Raw genomic sequence first — 18,709 nt, forward strand, 5'->3', positions numbered from 1 at the left:
CCCTGGGCCAGAGGCAGGCGCTCACAAGAGGCACTTCGCCATGGCTGTGGTTACCTCTTCGCCTGGCCAACCGAGGCAAAGTCTATGTCCCTGTGATCTGCAGGAATAGCCCTTCATCTCGAGCGGCAGCTGGGGGGTCTAGGTCGAATGGCGGCAGCACTGCTCCACCCATGACATCCCGGATCGACGACTCAAGTCCCCTCCGCTTTCTTTCTCCACCCCGCCAACACCATCCTCCTCCTCCGAGTCCGCTTTCAGCAGCCTCGGAGCCTGTCCTCGGCGGCACTGCTGGGCGCCAGCTGCTGCTTCTTGGCCTATTGGCCTATCTTTCTCTCTCTCTCTTTCAACTTCGTTTGCCTCTCCTCGGATCCACCACCACCTTGGTGGCGGCTCAACCACGGTCACACCTTCTTGGCTTTACCGACCTTGCAAACAAAACCAAAGCAAAGGTGAGCGGATATACAAAAACAAACATATAAAGGGTAGGCCCAATACTTACTTCCTTGAAGCAACCCTGTAGAAGAAGAGTGGTGTCTGTATTCTTAGGCTCACGCCTCTGAGGCACCTGTCTCTCACCATTTCTATCTCTTCCTCTTCCTCCTGAACCTTTGGCCTACACTTAGCGAACACACTTGCACACATGGACAAAGCGTTAGCTTTCCAAGCTTGGACGACAATACATATTCATACAAACACATTCAACACAAAGACAGGAGTTATAACCAAAGACCTATAGATTGAAAGTGGGTAGGCACATGTTTGCTGACAGTCGCCGAGCCAGGCCAGGCACTCCCAATCACCAAAGGCAAGGAACCACCGATTTCGCCACGTCTTCTGGGACGATGGTGGTTGCCCTATAAAGTATCCTCTCTCCTTCGCCTTTCGACAGTTGACTGCACCCAGCCAAAGTTGCCTGTTACTGGACACGAGTACAGATGCATGAACTGCTCAAAGGAGGGCTCCCCTCGTTTCGCCAACCACCATGCTATGTACACCCCATGCAGTATACACCAGAAATTGGGATTATACGCCCAGGGGCATAGCCCAGCTGGAAAGCATCATTTGCACCCAAGGATGCAATGGTAACCTCAACCCATGTTTGTACATAGTTGGCGAGAACACCATAGCAGCCCTCGGGAGGTATCTAGCCGCCGGTAGGTATGGGCAACCTCAGCCCCACAATCCAGGTATCGCATAGTCGCCTTGGTGACTCTAGTCATACAAACTCATCATATTTTTCTTGGTGGTGGAACCCCTGACTTGGGATACCCACATCGCGGATGCTACTACCACCGTACCACACCCCGACGGCCCAGCCCGCCCACTTCCACTAGCCTCTGGTGCCTGGGTTATCCCCAACACCCGGTTTGCACAAGCTTCTAGGGCCACATAGTTCCTTTGCATCTCCCTATAAGCCCCCAGGCTCCTTGTCGCTCTTCTCCCCAACCCTATTTCCCTCCACTATCGACCCTTCCACCACGTTGACTCAGCACTTTTTCCCATCGGTACCCAAGTCTTCATTAGGGCTACCACTCTCAAACTCTTCCCCACTGAGGCATGGGGACTTCGGGAGCTTTGACTTTCTCTTTCAGAATTATCAGACATCTACAAACACAAAAAGGGAAACTAAGGGGCATGCGAGGATTGAAAACAAGAGCCTAGGCATGTTCTTAATATGTTCATGGACGTTCATCTACGTTCATATCACATTCATGCAAAACTCAAACAAAAGAGGCATTTCAATCCAGAAGGGGAGAATGAGCACAAGGCATACCTTGTTATCTCCACCGTCCACGGTTGCCGGAAATCGCCTGGCTCACGAAGGTACCTTCTCAAGCCTCACCGGAAATCGCTCCGCCGTCCTTGAAATCTCTCGGAAATCGCCCTTGCTCGTCTACTAAAATCTTTCGAAAAATCAAAGTGCTCACTCCTTCAGCCCTCCACAATCTTTTAAAGGCATACGAAGGAATCCTCGATTCTCGCTCCAAGCAATAACTCATCATACCGTTGGGACGCCTCGATTTCCGAATGAGACGCGTTTCTATACCACCGCACATGGCACTCATGACGTCACACCTTTCGCCGGAAGCTCCTTCCGAGCTTGGAAGAGACCTCGTGCGACATCACACCTTCCTTCGCCGGAAGGCATGATGACGTCACACCTTCCCTTCTCGAAGGTTCCCGAAGCATGAAAGGACCCCTCGCGACACCGCGGTGACGTCACACCTTCCTTCGGAAGGCTCCTTCCAAGCATGGAAGGACCCTCGCGACTGCGCGCGTTGGCGTCACACCTTCCTTGAAAGGCATGATGATCACACCTTCCCCGCCGAAGGCCCTTTTCGAAGCTTGGAAGGATTCCTCGTGCGGCGTCACACCTTCCGCCGGAAGGCATGATGGCGTCACACCTTCCCCGGAAGGATTCCTCGTCTTTGGCGTCAAAGGCGATGATGACGCGTCACACCTTCCCTTCGGAAGGCTCCGCTTCCGAAGCTTGGAAGGAGACCTCGTGCTGACGTCACACCTTCCTTCGGAAGGCATGATGACGTCACACCTTCCCTTCGGGCTCCCTTGGAAGGAGACTTAACGACTGGGCATGATGACGCCACACCTTCCTTCTGCTTGGAAGGATTCCTCATGTCGACGTCACACCTTCCCTTCGGAAGGCATGATGACGTCACACCTTCCTTCGGAAGGTTCCTTCCGGCATGGAAGGACCCTCGAGACACGCGGTGACGTCACACCTTCCCTTGGAAGGCATGATGGCGTCACACCTTCCTTCGAAGGCATGATGACGCGTCACACCTTCCCTGGAAGGCATGATGACGCCATTACTCTTCCTTCGAAGGTTCCTTCCGAAGCATGGAAGGACCCTCGCGACACGCGGTGACGCCACACCTTCCCTTCGGAAGGCATGATGACGTCACACCTTCCCTTCGGAAGGTTCCTTCGAAGCATGGAAGGACCTCGCGACACGCGCGGTGACGTCACACCTTCCCCTTCGAAGGCATGATGACGCCACACCTTCCCTTCGGAAGGCATGATGACGTCACATTCCCCGGCGGCTCCGCCGAGCTTTGGAAGGATTCTCGTCGCGACGTCACACCTTCCTTCGGAAGGCATGATGACGTCACACCTTCCTTCGAAAGCTCCTTCCAAGCTTGGAAGGAAACTCGCGGCGTCCACACCTTCCTTCGGAAGGCATGATGACGTCACACCTTCCCTTCGGAAGGTTCCTTCCGGCTTGGAAGGAGACCGTCGTCGACGTCACACCTTCCCCGGAAGGCATGATGACGTCCACACCTTCCCTTCGAGGCTCCTTCCAAGCTTGGAAGGATCACTTTGCGATGACGTCCACACCTTCCCGAAGGCATGATGGCGTCACACCTTTCGCTTCGGAAGGTACCGTGACGTCCATACCTTACCTTGGAAGGCTTATCTTGTAGGTCACCTTGGCACCCCTATGACCCAAAAAAAAAAAAAAAAAAAAAAAAAAGGGTGTCTTCTAGTTTTCAAACTTGGGGGACTAGGGGACTACCTTCGGCACCCGCCACGCTGACACGCTTGGTTGAATTACACAACCTCTTCACAAGTTCCCAAACCAGAAGCCACTTCTTGATTGACAACTTGGGGGACTACTGTTTACACCATAATTAACCAAGCGTGATTGAACACCAAGGTAGACATGTCTTCCTCCCTGCCAAAGGGAGATGCTCTTCCGAGGGACAACCACCTGCCGAAGCTCCGAACTGCCAAACCTAAAACACAGGAGACACGTGTCATCATCACAGCAACTTGCACAAAGTCCCACATCGAAACTTTGTGCAAACCTCCTACTTTTACTTCCTTATAAATGGGGAACAGTAACCAAGAAAAAGGGTAACTTCTCTTCCACTATTACTTGTTACTTTACGATAGTCACTACACCTATTGCGACTCAGCATCGGAGAGCCTTCTTCGCCGGCACCACACCGGTGTCCGAAGCTTAACGATCGCTTCTTCTATTTTTGTCTTCTGCAGGCTTAGCCTTTTACCGAAGGCCCAGGCCCTTCTCTTGCTAAAGACAAACCCCTCATCTCTAAGTTGACCCTCTCCGAAAAAGAGCATCAACAGGTGCTCTTAAATAGTCCCTCTGTCAAAAAAACTGTTAAATCCAAGGATATAATCGTTAAATCAATCCAAAATTATAATATATATAAGTCTTCTCTCTCCTCTCTTTCTTTTCTGTTTCCTTTCCTTCTCTCTCTCTCTCTCTCTCTCTCTCTCTCTCTCTCTCTCTTTTTTCTTCTTCTTTTTATTGCACAAGTTGGACAACTGTACAACATCCATTTCAACAATGAGCTCGCGAATACCCTGGTCAATAGCTAGCTGAAGCCCTAAAAAAAAAACAACCCAAACTTCAGCTTCAAGAATTTACTCTTTCCCTTTATTCCTAATCTCTTCTCTCTCTGTTTCTCTTTTTTTCCCCTATCCTCTGTCACTTTCTCCTTTTTCTTATTTTCTAGCAGCGGTCAACTATTACAAAAGAAGACAAATACAATATTACAGTGGGGTTTTTTTGTTATCTTTTTTCTTCAGGCCACGGGGGAGAAATACTTGAGGGGATGGGGAGCAAATGGGTATGTGTCTGTGGATTTTTTTGTTCTCTTTTTCTTCATCTTTTTTCCAAAATAAAAATAAAAATTGAACAAAGGTAGAAGAAGAGGCCAATAGAAGCCGACGTCGTGACTTTTTGCCCCAAACCAACCTAGCACATTGTAGCCAAATCATTCTCAGAGAACGAAGAAAAAAATTAAAGATAGAGGAGAGAGAGAAGGGGGAAACGCCTGATTTTCCAACTGAGAGAAGAAGAAAAAAATCACCCATGACAAGAGGAAGAAGAAAAGAGAGAGAGAGAGAGAGAGAGAGAGAGAGAGAGAAGAAAGGAAACAGAAAAGAAAGAGGGGAGAGAGAAGACATATATATATTATAATTTCAGATTGATTTGACGATTATATGTCTGGATTTAAATTTTTTTTTGACAAATGGACTATTTAAGAGCACCTATATTAACGTTAGGGACCATGAGTGATACAAAAAAAAAACTTTAAGGATGCAATCTGATAGTTTCGCAAACGACAGGGACATTTTGTGATAAAAATCCTATATATAAATTAATAATCATACAAGTGTACAAGATATAAATAAAAGTTCTAAATTAATCCAACTTCTCTGGTTTCGGCTTTGTCTTGCCCACTAATTGATCTGAAAAATGAAATAGGTGAGGGATGAGCAAACCACCGCTCAATGAGTAGATTATGTAATATGCCAATCAAGCAATGTCATTTTACACACTCTAGAAAAATATACACCATCCAAATCATATCACATCATTACTTCATATCTTGGTTATCCTTCACAAATTGTACACAGTACATGACCCTTATCAGCCTCACTGCCTTAGGTCCCCATCTGGTACATTTTTCCTTTGGATACCACCTCACTAAAGTTCTCATGTTCCATGAATAATACATACTTCACAACAACTCCAAATAATATATATTGCGTGAAATATTGCACAAATTATGCATACTTGACTTGAAAATAGAGAGAGATTTGTAAATAGAATAAATCTATGATAATCTATGATTTTCACATTTATCACAAAATAAAAACTTTTAGAACACACTACATAACCCACTCACCATGATAAGTATGAAATATTGCAAGACAAACACACACGCTCTTCATCTTGTTTCTCTCTCTCTCTCTCTCTCTCTCTCTCTCTCTCTCTCTCTCTCTCTCTCTCTCTAATACTACTTCGTAGTAGAAATCTATCTTAAAGAATTGGAATGAATGATTGAAGTAAGGAAGCATGATACTTATAAGAGAGGCTATGGATGACAGGACCCGACCCAAATTCCACTTTGGAATCTATGCCGAACCCTATGCGTATTCGACACCTGGCAAGTGCCAAACACACTTGACCAAACTGCCCTTTTAACAAAATCCAAAGTTTCTTTAAGGTTTGATTTCTGCCGGAAATTCGGCAGAGTCTCCCCTATAAATTGTTCGTTTCCCAAAAATTTTCACTTGTACAACAAGCAATTCAAATATCCACAACTGTTCAGCATGCACAATAATAGAATTCATGCAAGCAAACATCAAATCTTTATGGCCTTAAGCCTCTTTATACCAATTAAATCGTTCAGCCATCTAAAATTAATCTCAACTTTCAGAACAACATGAATACGTTATCAAATTCCAAAATAACTAACTAAACAACTTTTCAATCACTTGATCTTGTGGCTGCACCTAACAACTCTAGGTTGCCTATGTACCCTTACTAAGGGATTAAACCATACATAGTTCTTTCTCTTTATTTTATTGACAAGTTACATATTCAACTTTTATGTTTATCTCCTATTTTGCAAAATCAAATGTGAAAAGAAATTGAAAAGGAAAAGAAAATAATGAAAGGAGAATAACTTTTTAATTGGAAAGAAACACAAGGAGGAAATGAATGGGTATATAAAGTCAAGTAACGACATGGTAAAATAAAACTTCACTTAAGAAAATAATTGTGAATTATACAAAATCCTTAAAACTTAGAAAACTCTTAATCCTTGTCTCATAAGTTGGAAAACATATATTAAAACCTTACCAATAAGTACCAAGATAAAATCATAAATTTTAGTTTAAAGCATCTCAACAATAAAATACTCTCCACCTAGGCGTACCCCAGTTCATATTCCGTCAATTCCTTTAATATACCGTCAATTTCGGTAATATTCCGTCAATTCCAAGTATCCTGCATGTTACATCTTCGCAGGCCTTGGAAACACAAAGTCAGCCCGAGCCGCATTTCTCGCAGGCCTCTGGAACACAAAGTCAACTCGAGCCATATTCCTCACAAGACTCAGGGGACCCTTAGTCAACCTAAGCCGCATTCCTCGCAGAACTCGGGGGACATGTGGTCGGCCCGAGAACGCATATCCTCGCACCATATTCCGAGGGGAGGGGGGGTGTGGTTACTACTATGGTGTGTTTGAAAACCATATTCCGAAACTTATCATAAACTTTCCCTTATTCCAGAAGTCCATTTTCTGACTCTTATATCAACTTTCCAAACATAGTATAATACCCTCATAAAATAAAAGCGATTGCCTGATAACTCATAATAATCCAATATCACCCAGTCACATACTTTAATAATACTAATAATAATAATTATTATATAAATAACAAGATAAACTTCGAATAACAGAATAACACCCAAGGATATCATCAAACATTATAACATAAACTCATAATCAAAATAATTCACATAACATTAATAGGGTTGTTCTTGCACTTCTTGAAGGATGAAACTATCTCAGAAGACTCATGGTCAACCGAGGGTCAAACTTTCTACATTGGAGCAGGACCTGCGGGGCCCAAGACCTCCCATTTCCAATCCAAGAGTTCCTACAAGCTCAACAAGGTTTACTATACCTGCCCTGCAAGTTTTGTCCGAATTGAATGATCGGATCGCTCACGATGGGACGGTTATCGTTTATCTAAACTCTGAATTATTGAATCGGAGTATCCGAGACTCCAATTCTCAATCCGCAAATTCTATACTATCCTAGAAGTGCCTAAATCAACATATTTAAAAATAAAGTCAATCCAACGGTCCGAACATATCAAACCCGGATAATGCCTAATATGCGATATCCGATCGACAATCAAACTATAACCAAATTAAAATCCGAGTATATCGTTGTGCTCGGGATGACATAAGGATCATTTCAGGACCAAGGGGAACACCTAAACAGTGCCTATGCACAGCAGCGCCTGGGGTTCCAAACCTACATGATCAAGACAAAGAATAGAGCAACTTTTGTTTTTGGACCAACCTCAAATAATAGAGCAACTTTTTATTTGATTTTCTTTTATTTTTATTTTAAAGATATGATTTTTTTATTTATTTTTTTGTTTTAATATAAAAATACCATTTTGCCCCTGCATTTAATAGAAAAAGTTAACAAAATTGACAGCAGGATCATTTGTCCAAACGAAACTAAAGTTAAAGGACCACGGGAACCATTTTGGAAATTGAGGTATTCAAATGCAAATTGGACCAAAATTTAGGGACTAATAAAATGATTAACCCAAAAATAAAACAGCCCCGATTATTGTAGCAGCGACTGTAGCGGTCTTTTGCTGATACAAATTTAAAAATTATCATCACGTCCTTTTCGTTTCTAGACCTTTTCTCATTCATTATAACTCGGAATTGGGCGTGCCGCATGTCTACAAACTCGTATCGACGAGCTCTACACAATGGTGCCACTCATTTCCCCAAAATCTTTCCGGATCAAAAAGTCAACTTTGAACCCATTAAAATATTCCCTAGAGAAAATTGTCTTTTACTTGAATACTTGAATAATTAAATATTAATTTAGAATCGGGTTATTACAATGGATGCAACCAAATAATATTTATATATACAACATTTTAAACCACCAAAAGATAAGATAGAAAAGTAAGGGAATAATGTGATTCATCCCCCTTTGGCCAATGATATCACAATACCACCACCAAAACATAAGATAGAAAAGTAAGGAAATAATGTGAGTCATCAACCTTTGGCCAATGATTTCACAACACCACTTGTTATTAGCATGCAAGGTGGCATGTCAATGATGATTTGATAAAAACCAATTCTAAGTCTCTACACGTGGAAAACAAATAGTGTCATCTTTCAACTAAAGGGATAATCTCATACTAAGCTTAAGATTTAATAACATGTAAGTCTTCACAATAAATATTTAAATAAGAAAAATTCATATTAATAAATAATTAATATGTAGTATGAATAATTATTTATATATATATATATATATTACAGGTTCTCACACTGTCTATCTTTTTTTTTCCCTCAAATTTCAATCAGTAAAATTAATTCAAATATGAATTAACTAAGGGGCTTGTAACTCAAATAATTAAGAACATTTACTCATGCATTCGAGGTCCTAGTTCAATTCATCTTCTTTTCTAATATCACTTATTTAAAAATAAAAATAAAACCAATATAATAAAGTAATTTTCACTTAGAAACAATTTGTTCTCCAAAAAAAAAAGGTAAAAGAAATTAAACAATTTTAGTAATATAACAAACTATCTTTCTTAATTAGAGAATGACCTCAAACTAGCAGTGGGCATTGTACAATGCTGGGCAAGCAACAGGGATGACATTTTGGGCACCAAACATTAACATTTTCAGGGACCCAAGGTGGGGAGAGGGCAGTAGACACCAGGCGAAGACCCATTGGTGGTAGGCAAATATGCTGTGTTGTATGTGAGAGGGGTTCAAGGAGATTCTTTTGAAGGAGGGAAGCTCAAGGTCGGTGGTCGTCTTCAAGCTTCTGCTTGTTGCAAGCATTTCACAGCTTATGATTTGGACAACTGGAAAAGCGTCACGCATTTCGGCTTCGATGCTCGTGTGAGTTTTCTTCTATTGGTCCATCAAAATTCTTGCTTGGAATTTTTTTCTTTTTATTTTTATTTTTGTTTTAGTCACTTTGTGACTTTATTTAGCAAAATTCAAGATTCCTCCTCGGATTAAGTGCCATAATTTATATATTTAATTTGATAAATATTGAGAAGAACTTTATTGGATTTTGAATTTGTCAGTTAATAATTCACTTCGATTAATTTTGGGAAATAGTGCTTAACTCGAAATACCACCTTTTCCCACAGATTTTGCAAACATCACCTACAAATGCATACTTATTGCCCACTTATCGGTCAGATAACACTTTTGGTCAGTTTTTGGTTTCTCTCTTAGCTATCTTAGCTCTCTATTCGCTCTCTCTTTGTTCGCTCGCTCTCCCTCTCTCTCTCTCTCTCTCTCTCTCTCTCTCTCTCTCTCTCTCTCTCTCTCTCTTTTTTCGTGCAGTTGTAGCTCTCTCACGCTTGCGTAGCTGGTCCTCTCCTAGCACTCTCTGTTCTGAATGTCCCCATCTCTCTATTCTGAATCGCAAAACACCCCCTCGACCCCATCCTTTAGGTATGTCTTCTGAATAACGTAAGGTCGCAGCTGCTTGCAACCTGGAAGCTCTACTCCATTGCCGATATCCAATAGGTAGTCTTGATGGTTATTTTCTTAATCTCTGTGGGATTATGTGAAATTGGTTTTATTTTGATTACTTCGGTTTCTGCGAAATTGGTTTTATTTTCATTGCTTTGGGTTATGTTTTTTTGAATCTTCATGCTCATCCATCTGGGTTTTTACCAAATGCATTTAGATTGCTCTGGATATGTGAATCTTGAAACTTGGGATTTTCCATTTGATGTAGTAGATTTGTATAGTCTGATTGTGATGAATCCTTGTTCACTGCTGTGTTATTGTTGTTGTGTTGTTGTTATATTACTGTTGTCTTGCCATTGTTTTTCCTAGTTACTGTGGTTGTATTGCAGTGATTTGGCCGTGGCTTCAAATGTGTTAATGAAATGTTGTTTTTTCATGATAAAAAATGGAGACAATTGTTATTTTGGTTTGCTACAATGAAAAATGGGTAACCTCAATGAAGATGTGCAAATATAAAGGGGGTGACTGAAAAGGCTTAATAGTATCCCGGACCATCACATTTGCTGAACTGTTGGATCGTGTGCATTAGATTGATAACACAAACAGTAGGGAAGACAATGTTTGCTTAAAGTTCTCAGTTTTGGAGGCCCCAAATGAGTGGAAGCACATAAAGATTGATGATGATGATGATGATGATGTCAATTTTTTATGAAGTACAATTGTGATTTAACACCTTCAAAACTAGCTCTCTTACTCATGAGTATAGAAGATAAAGGACTGACAAATGATGTAGATGATAGTATGCATATGACGGCAGATAGTAGTCGGATGGGTCGTTCTTCAGTTGCCATTAGGAGGAGAATCTGCCCACTCATGAACATTATTTGAGTCAAATGAGCGAATATAACCAGTACAATGTGGCCAGTGTAAATGATGGAGAAGCATATTTGGACACAGGGTATTCGCGAAGTGATTGGAATCCGAAAATTAAAGATGGGCAAATTTTCTCTAGTAAGGGAGGCTTGTTGACCAAGTTATGGTTGACAGCATTGAGAGGCCACTTTGAATTTAAGGTGCAATTCTCTTGCACTAAGAGGTTGCTTGTGATTTGTTATCAACATCCATGCCCATGGCGGGTCCGAGCATTGAGAATTGGAGAATACAACTTCATGATTGTGAGGTGTATAATTGTCCATGAATGTGATTTGAGGTTGGTAAATGACAACCATCGTTAAGCAACCACAACACTTGTAGCTACTTCATATTGAAGGTGTGTAATGTAGGCATATGTCTTTTAAGGGATATATAAGTCAATCAAATGGTAGAGTCTGATGTAGTACCTACTGCAATAGGATCCTATTGTAACTGTATTGTGCTCTTATTGATATCATATTGCCATTATTCACACGTGTATTGTGGACTTATTGCTACTATAATCATTTGAACTGGACAGGGATAAAGGAAATTGTTTACGCAAAAATACAAAAAGAGGCATCATAATTCCATCAAATCCAATTTTGAAACTTAACTAATGCAACAAGAGGCCACCCCATAATTAAATAATACAAAAAGAGGTGACCTCATAGTTCCATTTTACAGGTTGTTTCCACTACATTTTACAGTCTCCAAAGTCATATTAATGTGTCAAAAGTTTCCTGATATTGACACATTCGGAGTTGCACACTCTTCAATTGCGGCGACCACGACCCATGAAATTCATGACCTTGCCCACAGTGATGTTGTCACACCCCAAACTCAAGGGTCGGTGAAAACCCCGGGCCCAGTGCGTGAGAAAATAAAAAGTAAAATAAAATAAAAAGAGAAGTCGAAACATTGGTTTAAAATAAACTTCTCTTACTCTCATAAAGCTCTATCTTTCAACTTTACAAGAAATAAATAAAGCTCTATCACTCTCATCTAAATCAGCCTCAACAGTCCTTATCTTGCCCACTAATTCATCTAAAAAATTAAATAGGGTGAGGGATGAGCAACCACCGCTCAGTAGGGACATGAGACCTTACCACAGTAGATTGATATAAATAAATGAAGTGACATGCAATCACACAACCAAATATCACATTATTAATAATAATGCATGAATGAATGCTCTTCATCTACTCCCGTTAATTCATATAACTCGACAAGCAGACCTGCACATCCCATACCATGCTTATACCACTTAGTCCCGAATGCCCATTCATATGAACTAACACCCATTTCAATCATCCCATAATTCCCCTTTTGTTAGTCATCTTGTCTAACTCCTTGTCGCCAGTCCCGAATCACCCAATAAAAACTATGTGCACTGTGGGATCCTTAAGACTTGGTACCTGCCAAGAGTTAGACTAAACTACACAAAAGATCCTTCCCATTACCCTATTTTCCATACTTTCTTTATCAACCCAAGAATTCCAGCCATCACCGATAACATATGATCATGTAAATATTCATAAAATAATATAATGATAGTTAACAACACTTAAACACCCAATATTAATAATAATCAAATAATAAAATCATGCATAATGTAGTGCTCACGAAATTTAATTAGATCAATCTTTGTAAAAGGTCACCAAGAAATCCCTACCTTGGCACCAAAGCTTTTGCTAGAAATGTAAGGTGTTTCACAATTTTCCACTGCATTCACAAACTCGGTCTCCACTCTTTTTCTTAACAATTCTACTTTTCTCTACCTTTACTTCTCTCTCACTTTCTATTTTATTTTCTCGTTCTATTGCCTCTACTTAGAGGGAAATGAGAATTGAAGAAACAATGGTTGTATTTATAGGACTCCAAGGGCGGTAGCTATGAGATAACTTCAATGCTTTAGGATTCTCCTTATTTCTTAAATCTCAAGTAGCATTTCCTTCACTCTAAGGCAATAGAAGGATAAGAAGAAATACAATGAAGACACGTATTGATGACTCAACCATCTAATTCATTGACATCTAATTAGTTTGCAAGTACATAAAACAAGTAAACCATCTAATGCATATTTGATTGCCACACGCTAACTAGGTGGAGTATATTAACTCAATTACACAACCATGCATGAAATTCGAGATAGCTAAGGACGAAATCCTACTACCATTAACTAATATTAATATTAAAAGAAAATTTTAAGAAAATCATCAAAACCATTTAATTAATTAAAAAGAATGAATTTGCACTAGGTGAAGCAATTAAATAAAACATAGACTTCCAAAAAAAAGATTATAATACTATAATTTATGATAAAAGTATAACAATTATAATTATATTTTAATACTTACCAAAGAAATAAAATATTAACATTTTTAAGAATATGGATCCTCACATGTTGCCCCAGTTTCCTTTTGGATCCACTCGTTTTGCAAACTTGCGAAATAGTTCAAATCCAATTTCCACTTGTTTTTGCTTCAATTGGGTCATTTCATCAGATTCCTTGAATACCATAACTGCAGTGGCAGGGGCATTTTCTATAACACCCCGACCCTAATTTATTTATCCAATTAAATTATTAAATTAAATTAATTATGAATTTACAATTTTGCCCTCCAGGGGTAAATTAGTCATTTTTTTATCCGGAAGGATTTGGGTTAGTGAGTGGTATTTTTACGTTCATCGTATCGAGATGAGTCCATAGACACGTAGTGTTCTAGAATAGGAGTTGTAACGAAAAAGATACGATCAAATGAAGTTCAGTGGCATAACCGTAATTTTTGGAAAGTTGGTTTTTAAAATTTGTTTCTCTCTCACAGTGCGAGAACCACCCCTCCCCATTTTCAATTCAGCTGGGGCTTCCAAGAGCTCGTTCAGACTCAAAGTGACCGCTACCTCTGTCTTCCTTTCTCGACTGATCTCAGGTCTCGTTCCATGGTATCGCGGAAAAACATTAAGAAATAGTCAGATTTTACGTATTTTTCGGGAGCTCATTCGGACTCCTCCGGCCACCAAATCTTGCAATCCAGGTATGCTTTCTCATTCTCTCAAGGTGTTCTATCTGCTGGTTGTGTTATTTAGGATCTATTTATTCGTTTAAGTTGTCTAATAAGCGATGGAAGTTTGGCTTGTTTTTGGCCTCCGATTCCGGCCATTTCCTGTGACTTTTTGGGGTAGATCCAAGAACAAAAGTTGCTCCACTCTAGGTGTTGATCATGTAAGTATAAGTTTTGCCCAGTGGTTTAGAGATTTTCGATCGCCGGAATTGCATTGGGCACTCACGGTTTGCCAACGCATGTGGTGGTGCATGGGCCATTATTTGGATGGTGTTAGGCTCCTCAAATACTCCTCATGCCATCCCGAGCATGACGGTATGCTCGGATACAAATTTGGAGATCGTTTAATCATCGATCGGATATCGCATATTAGGCGTTTTCCGGGTTTGATATGTACAGACCGTTGGATCGACTCCAATTTAATATATGTTGATCTAGGCATTCCTAGGATCGTGTAGGAATTTACGGATCGTGAATCGGAGCCCTGGATGTTGCGATCGCTAGCAATCTGACTGTCCGATCCGGACTAAACTTACAGGACGTGTATCCTATACCTTGTGGAACCCATAGGAACTTTCGGATCGGAAATCAGAGGTTGTGGGTCCCACGGGTCCGGTTGACCAAGTTTGGTTAGTTAGACCACTCGATTGACCATGAGTCTTCCGAGGTAGTTTTACCCTTCGAGAGGTACTAGAACTACCACGTAAGAGAGTCTTGACCCTTATTTGAGTTGTTCTAATTATGTTGGGATTAGGAGTTTGTTTTATAATATCTTATAGAAATTCTTGGATTTTGTTATTTACAATTGAAGTTATGGAATGAGCAAGCTTGGGATATTGGATTAGTGGGTTGTGAAATTGAGCCTTGAACTTGGCTATAATTATTAGTAGTTAAGTGGTTGTAGTTTTAAAACGTGCATTATTTTTAGTAATTAAATGAATATGCATGATATATAGTTTGAATGAAAATTTGGGAAATTTAAATATATTTGTACTTGTATTATTTAATTGTGAATTTGGTTTATCTCGAGATTTGAGAGCTTGATTTGCTTTGGCGATGAGTTTATGTTGGGTTGTTCAAATTATTTGTGATGAGGTTTGGATGAATTATGGTGAATTGGGTTAATAAATAATGTTGATTATTTTGGAAATTATATAGTTACACTATGTTAAGTACCATCCCTCAAAAACTAGACTTCCCACACGTGGCGTTGAAAATTTTATGGCGTGTGGGAAGAATATGTGATTATTTGGTCTCACACATGGCGTTGGAATATTCCGGTGTGTGAGACACTTCCCACACGTGGCGTTGGAAATTTTTTGGCGTGTGGGAAGAATATGTGATTATCTGGTCTCACACGTGGCGTTGGAATATTCCGGCGTGTGAGACACTTCCCACACATGGTGTTGGAAATTTTCCGGCGTGTGGGAAGAATATGTGATTATCTAGTCTCACACGTGGCATTGGAATATTCCGGCGCGTGAGACACTTCCCACACGTGGCGTTGGAAATTTCTAGCATGTGGGAAAACATGTGATTATTGGATCTCACACGTGGCGTTGGAATATTCTGGCATGTGAGACATTGTGATTTGAAAATGGATTTCCCACACGTGGCGTTGGAAATTTCCGGCATGTGGGCTCATTGAAATATTGGCTACCTTACCACACGTGGCATTGGATTATCCGGCGTGTGGTAAAAGATTTGTGTACTTGGGTTATCGTTATTTTACTACGCGTAGCATTGGATCTTCCGGCATGTAGTAAAATAATAGGTTTTTTAGGTTTTAGACATAAAAAAAATTTCACTTTTGGAAAAAATCAAAACTTTTTCAAAAAAGACAAAAAAAACACTCAACTTTCAAATCAAAGACATGCAAATGTATTGGATTCCTTAGAAAATCTAAAAATAAATAAGGGCATTTTTGTCCATTTTTGCTTCTTTTAAAATTTTTTCTCTCTCCTTTTGCTTTTTCTAAAATGTCCCTAAAATAATAGGGAGATGAATAAAGGATTATTATACTATGTTGGGGAAAGGTTGATGTTTGAACAGGATTATGTTTGGTATGATGGATTTAAAGAAAAGGGAAAGGGATAATTGTAGAATTTACAATTTTGTATTGCTGTAATTGATTGTATGTTATTGGAACCGGGAATTTTTTGTCGAAAGAACTACGTGTGGCTTGATCCCTTGTTAAGGGTATGTAGGTAGCCTGGGGTCCCACTCAGGTGCAGTCGCAAACTAAGATATTTCTGGAACTTTAATTTAGTCGTTTGGATCTAGTCTCACTACTATTGGGTTTTGGTTAAGTTTGGTGCCGACCTTGTTGTTGGCTTTAAAGCTCGATCGAAAACGAGGCTTGTTTGAATGGATACTTATTTTCCCTTTGGACTAAGTGAGTGTTGTTAAAATATGATTTTGTTCGAAATTATGGACGGCCAAGGGCCTTTGTTGTAGTCTATTGAATTGTTTTTGAATGCATGCTGCCAGTTGGGATATAAACTGTGATTTTAACAGGTTGAAATTTTGGGAAAAGTCCAGTTTATAGGGAGACCTTGTCGAAATTTCGCCAGAAAGTCTCGGTCTTTATAGCTAGTGGACCCGGCATCGGTGCGATGTTGGAAATTGCACGGGATTCGTTTCGGGTTTCAAGGAATTCGGGGCGGGTCCTGTCATTTTTAATTGGCTATTTATGTACAAACTACAGATATACATGTATGTCATAAAAAGAGAACAAATGAAATACAACACAAATGGAACATCAAAAGAAAATTTATGGACTCTACCTGTATAGCAGAATAAATGACTATTTATAAACTACAGACATCAAAAAGCTACCGCAACTGCAAAACAAACTATAAAGATTCATGTGGCTAATGAAGAGACTATAAATGAACACCTACAATTTTTCTTCTTTGGATGAAACAAACCAACAAAGAAACACAAAATTCAATTGCATAAATCGCAAAAACCATTAAAACCAAAATGGAACGGGAATAAAACCATAATAAACTAGCAATACAATAGCACTACAATGCCAATACAACACCACTAAAATGGCAATACAATAGCAAAAAAACAATAATACAACATCAATAACAACAGCAAAATAATAGTAGTAAAGAGAATCCCAAATCAAATGCAAGAATCAATCCACAAAGAACAAACCCATTCACAGTTTCAAACAAGGAATCATCATAATCAGACAATTTTCGAGAAACCCCTAAACCCTAAACCAATTTCGAAGAAACCCCTAAACCAATTTCATAGAAACCCATAAACCCTAAACCAACTTCAGAGAAACTCATAAACCCTAAGAAAATGACGATGAACAATACCTTTTGGAGGTGAACGATGAAGTTGAGCTCTAATGAATAGACACCGCTGGGGGAGGAATATCACTGCGTCAGAGATAGAGACAGAGAGCTGCGCAAGAGAGACCGAGGCGCGCGCTACAGAGGAAGAGCGAAGAGAGAGTGAGAACTCAGCGACAGAGAGACAAAGCGAAGAGAGAGACGGAGCCAAGAGAGAGCCAAGAGAGAAAACTAAATTTCAGAACAAGTGTTATGTGTGCAATAAGTGGACAATAAATATATATTTATAGGTGATATTTGCAAAAAAATTGGGGAAAGGAGGTATTTCCTGTTAAAATTAGAAAACTGGTGGCATTAAGCGATATTTCTCTTAAATTTATCAGTCCATGCCGGATGTCAAATACCAACATTAAAAATCAAATTTTTCCAACAAAAAAAATACATTAAAATCAAAATTTAATGTATTTTTATGAAAAAGCAAAACATGTGGACTTTAACATTTCGGTTGGAGTGAGTCTCAACTACTTTTTCTACATGTTAAAAATGCCATTTGACACTTTCTTTAAAAGAAATTAACATACCTTGAAACTTACAATAATAAAAAGTTGTGCTTCAATTCTTACTCTCTCATCTCTTCCCTCCCTCTACCAATCCCCAAAAAACGTTATTCAATATCAGTATATCTCTCCACTTTATTTCTCACTATATTTACAATGAGCTTCCTAAATCAACGTGTTTATAAAATTTTGGGAGAAATTAAAAAAATACAACTTCAACCGTACTCCCTATCCACCTTTTAGTGGCTCCCTATAATTTAATGATGCTTTATTTTAATATTATCTTCATTATTTATTTAATGCTAACTACTATTTGTTGTTATCTCTTTCCTTTCACTTTATTCAAAATTGAATTAAAATATTTATAACTTCCTAAACTAGGGAGTATGATTGGAGTTGAAATTGTACTTAGCTTTCTAGTTTTTTTAGTTACATTTTAACTAAAAATTAGTGAGTATGAGATATGCTTCATTTCTTTTCCTTTCTACAACTCACCAAAAAAAAAAGACCTCTTTTCACTTCTTAGTCAAAAGGAAAACTCATCCATCTCAACATTTTCTCTCCTACAAACTATCATGTCTCTCCATGATTGGATGAAAAAAAAAAAACAAACAAACAAACAAAAAAACAAACTTGAAACCAAAGTTGGTCTGTCTCATTATCTGTCAGTAAATAAATCAATCAATCAAAATCGTAATCTAGTAAACGCCATAAGGAAATAAAAATCCTGGGATCACTTCAACCATCTAAACAAAGAATATAACAGAAAAAAGAAAGAAAAAAAAAACCAACAAAGATTGGAAATGAATA

The sequence above is a fragment of the Prunus mume genome, linkage group LG6 (genome assembly GCF_029339155.1).
Source record: "Prunus mume cultivar Tortuosa linkage group LG6, ASM2933915v1, whole genome shotgun sequence".
In the NCBI taxonomy this organism is placed as follows: Eukaryota; Viridiplantae; Streptophyta; class Magnoliopsida; order Rosales; family Rosaceae; genus Prunus; species Prunus mume.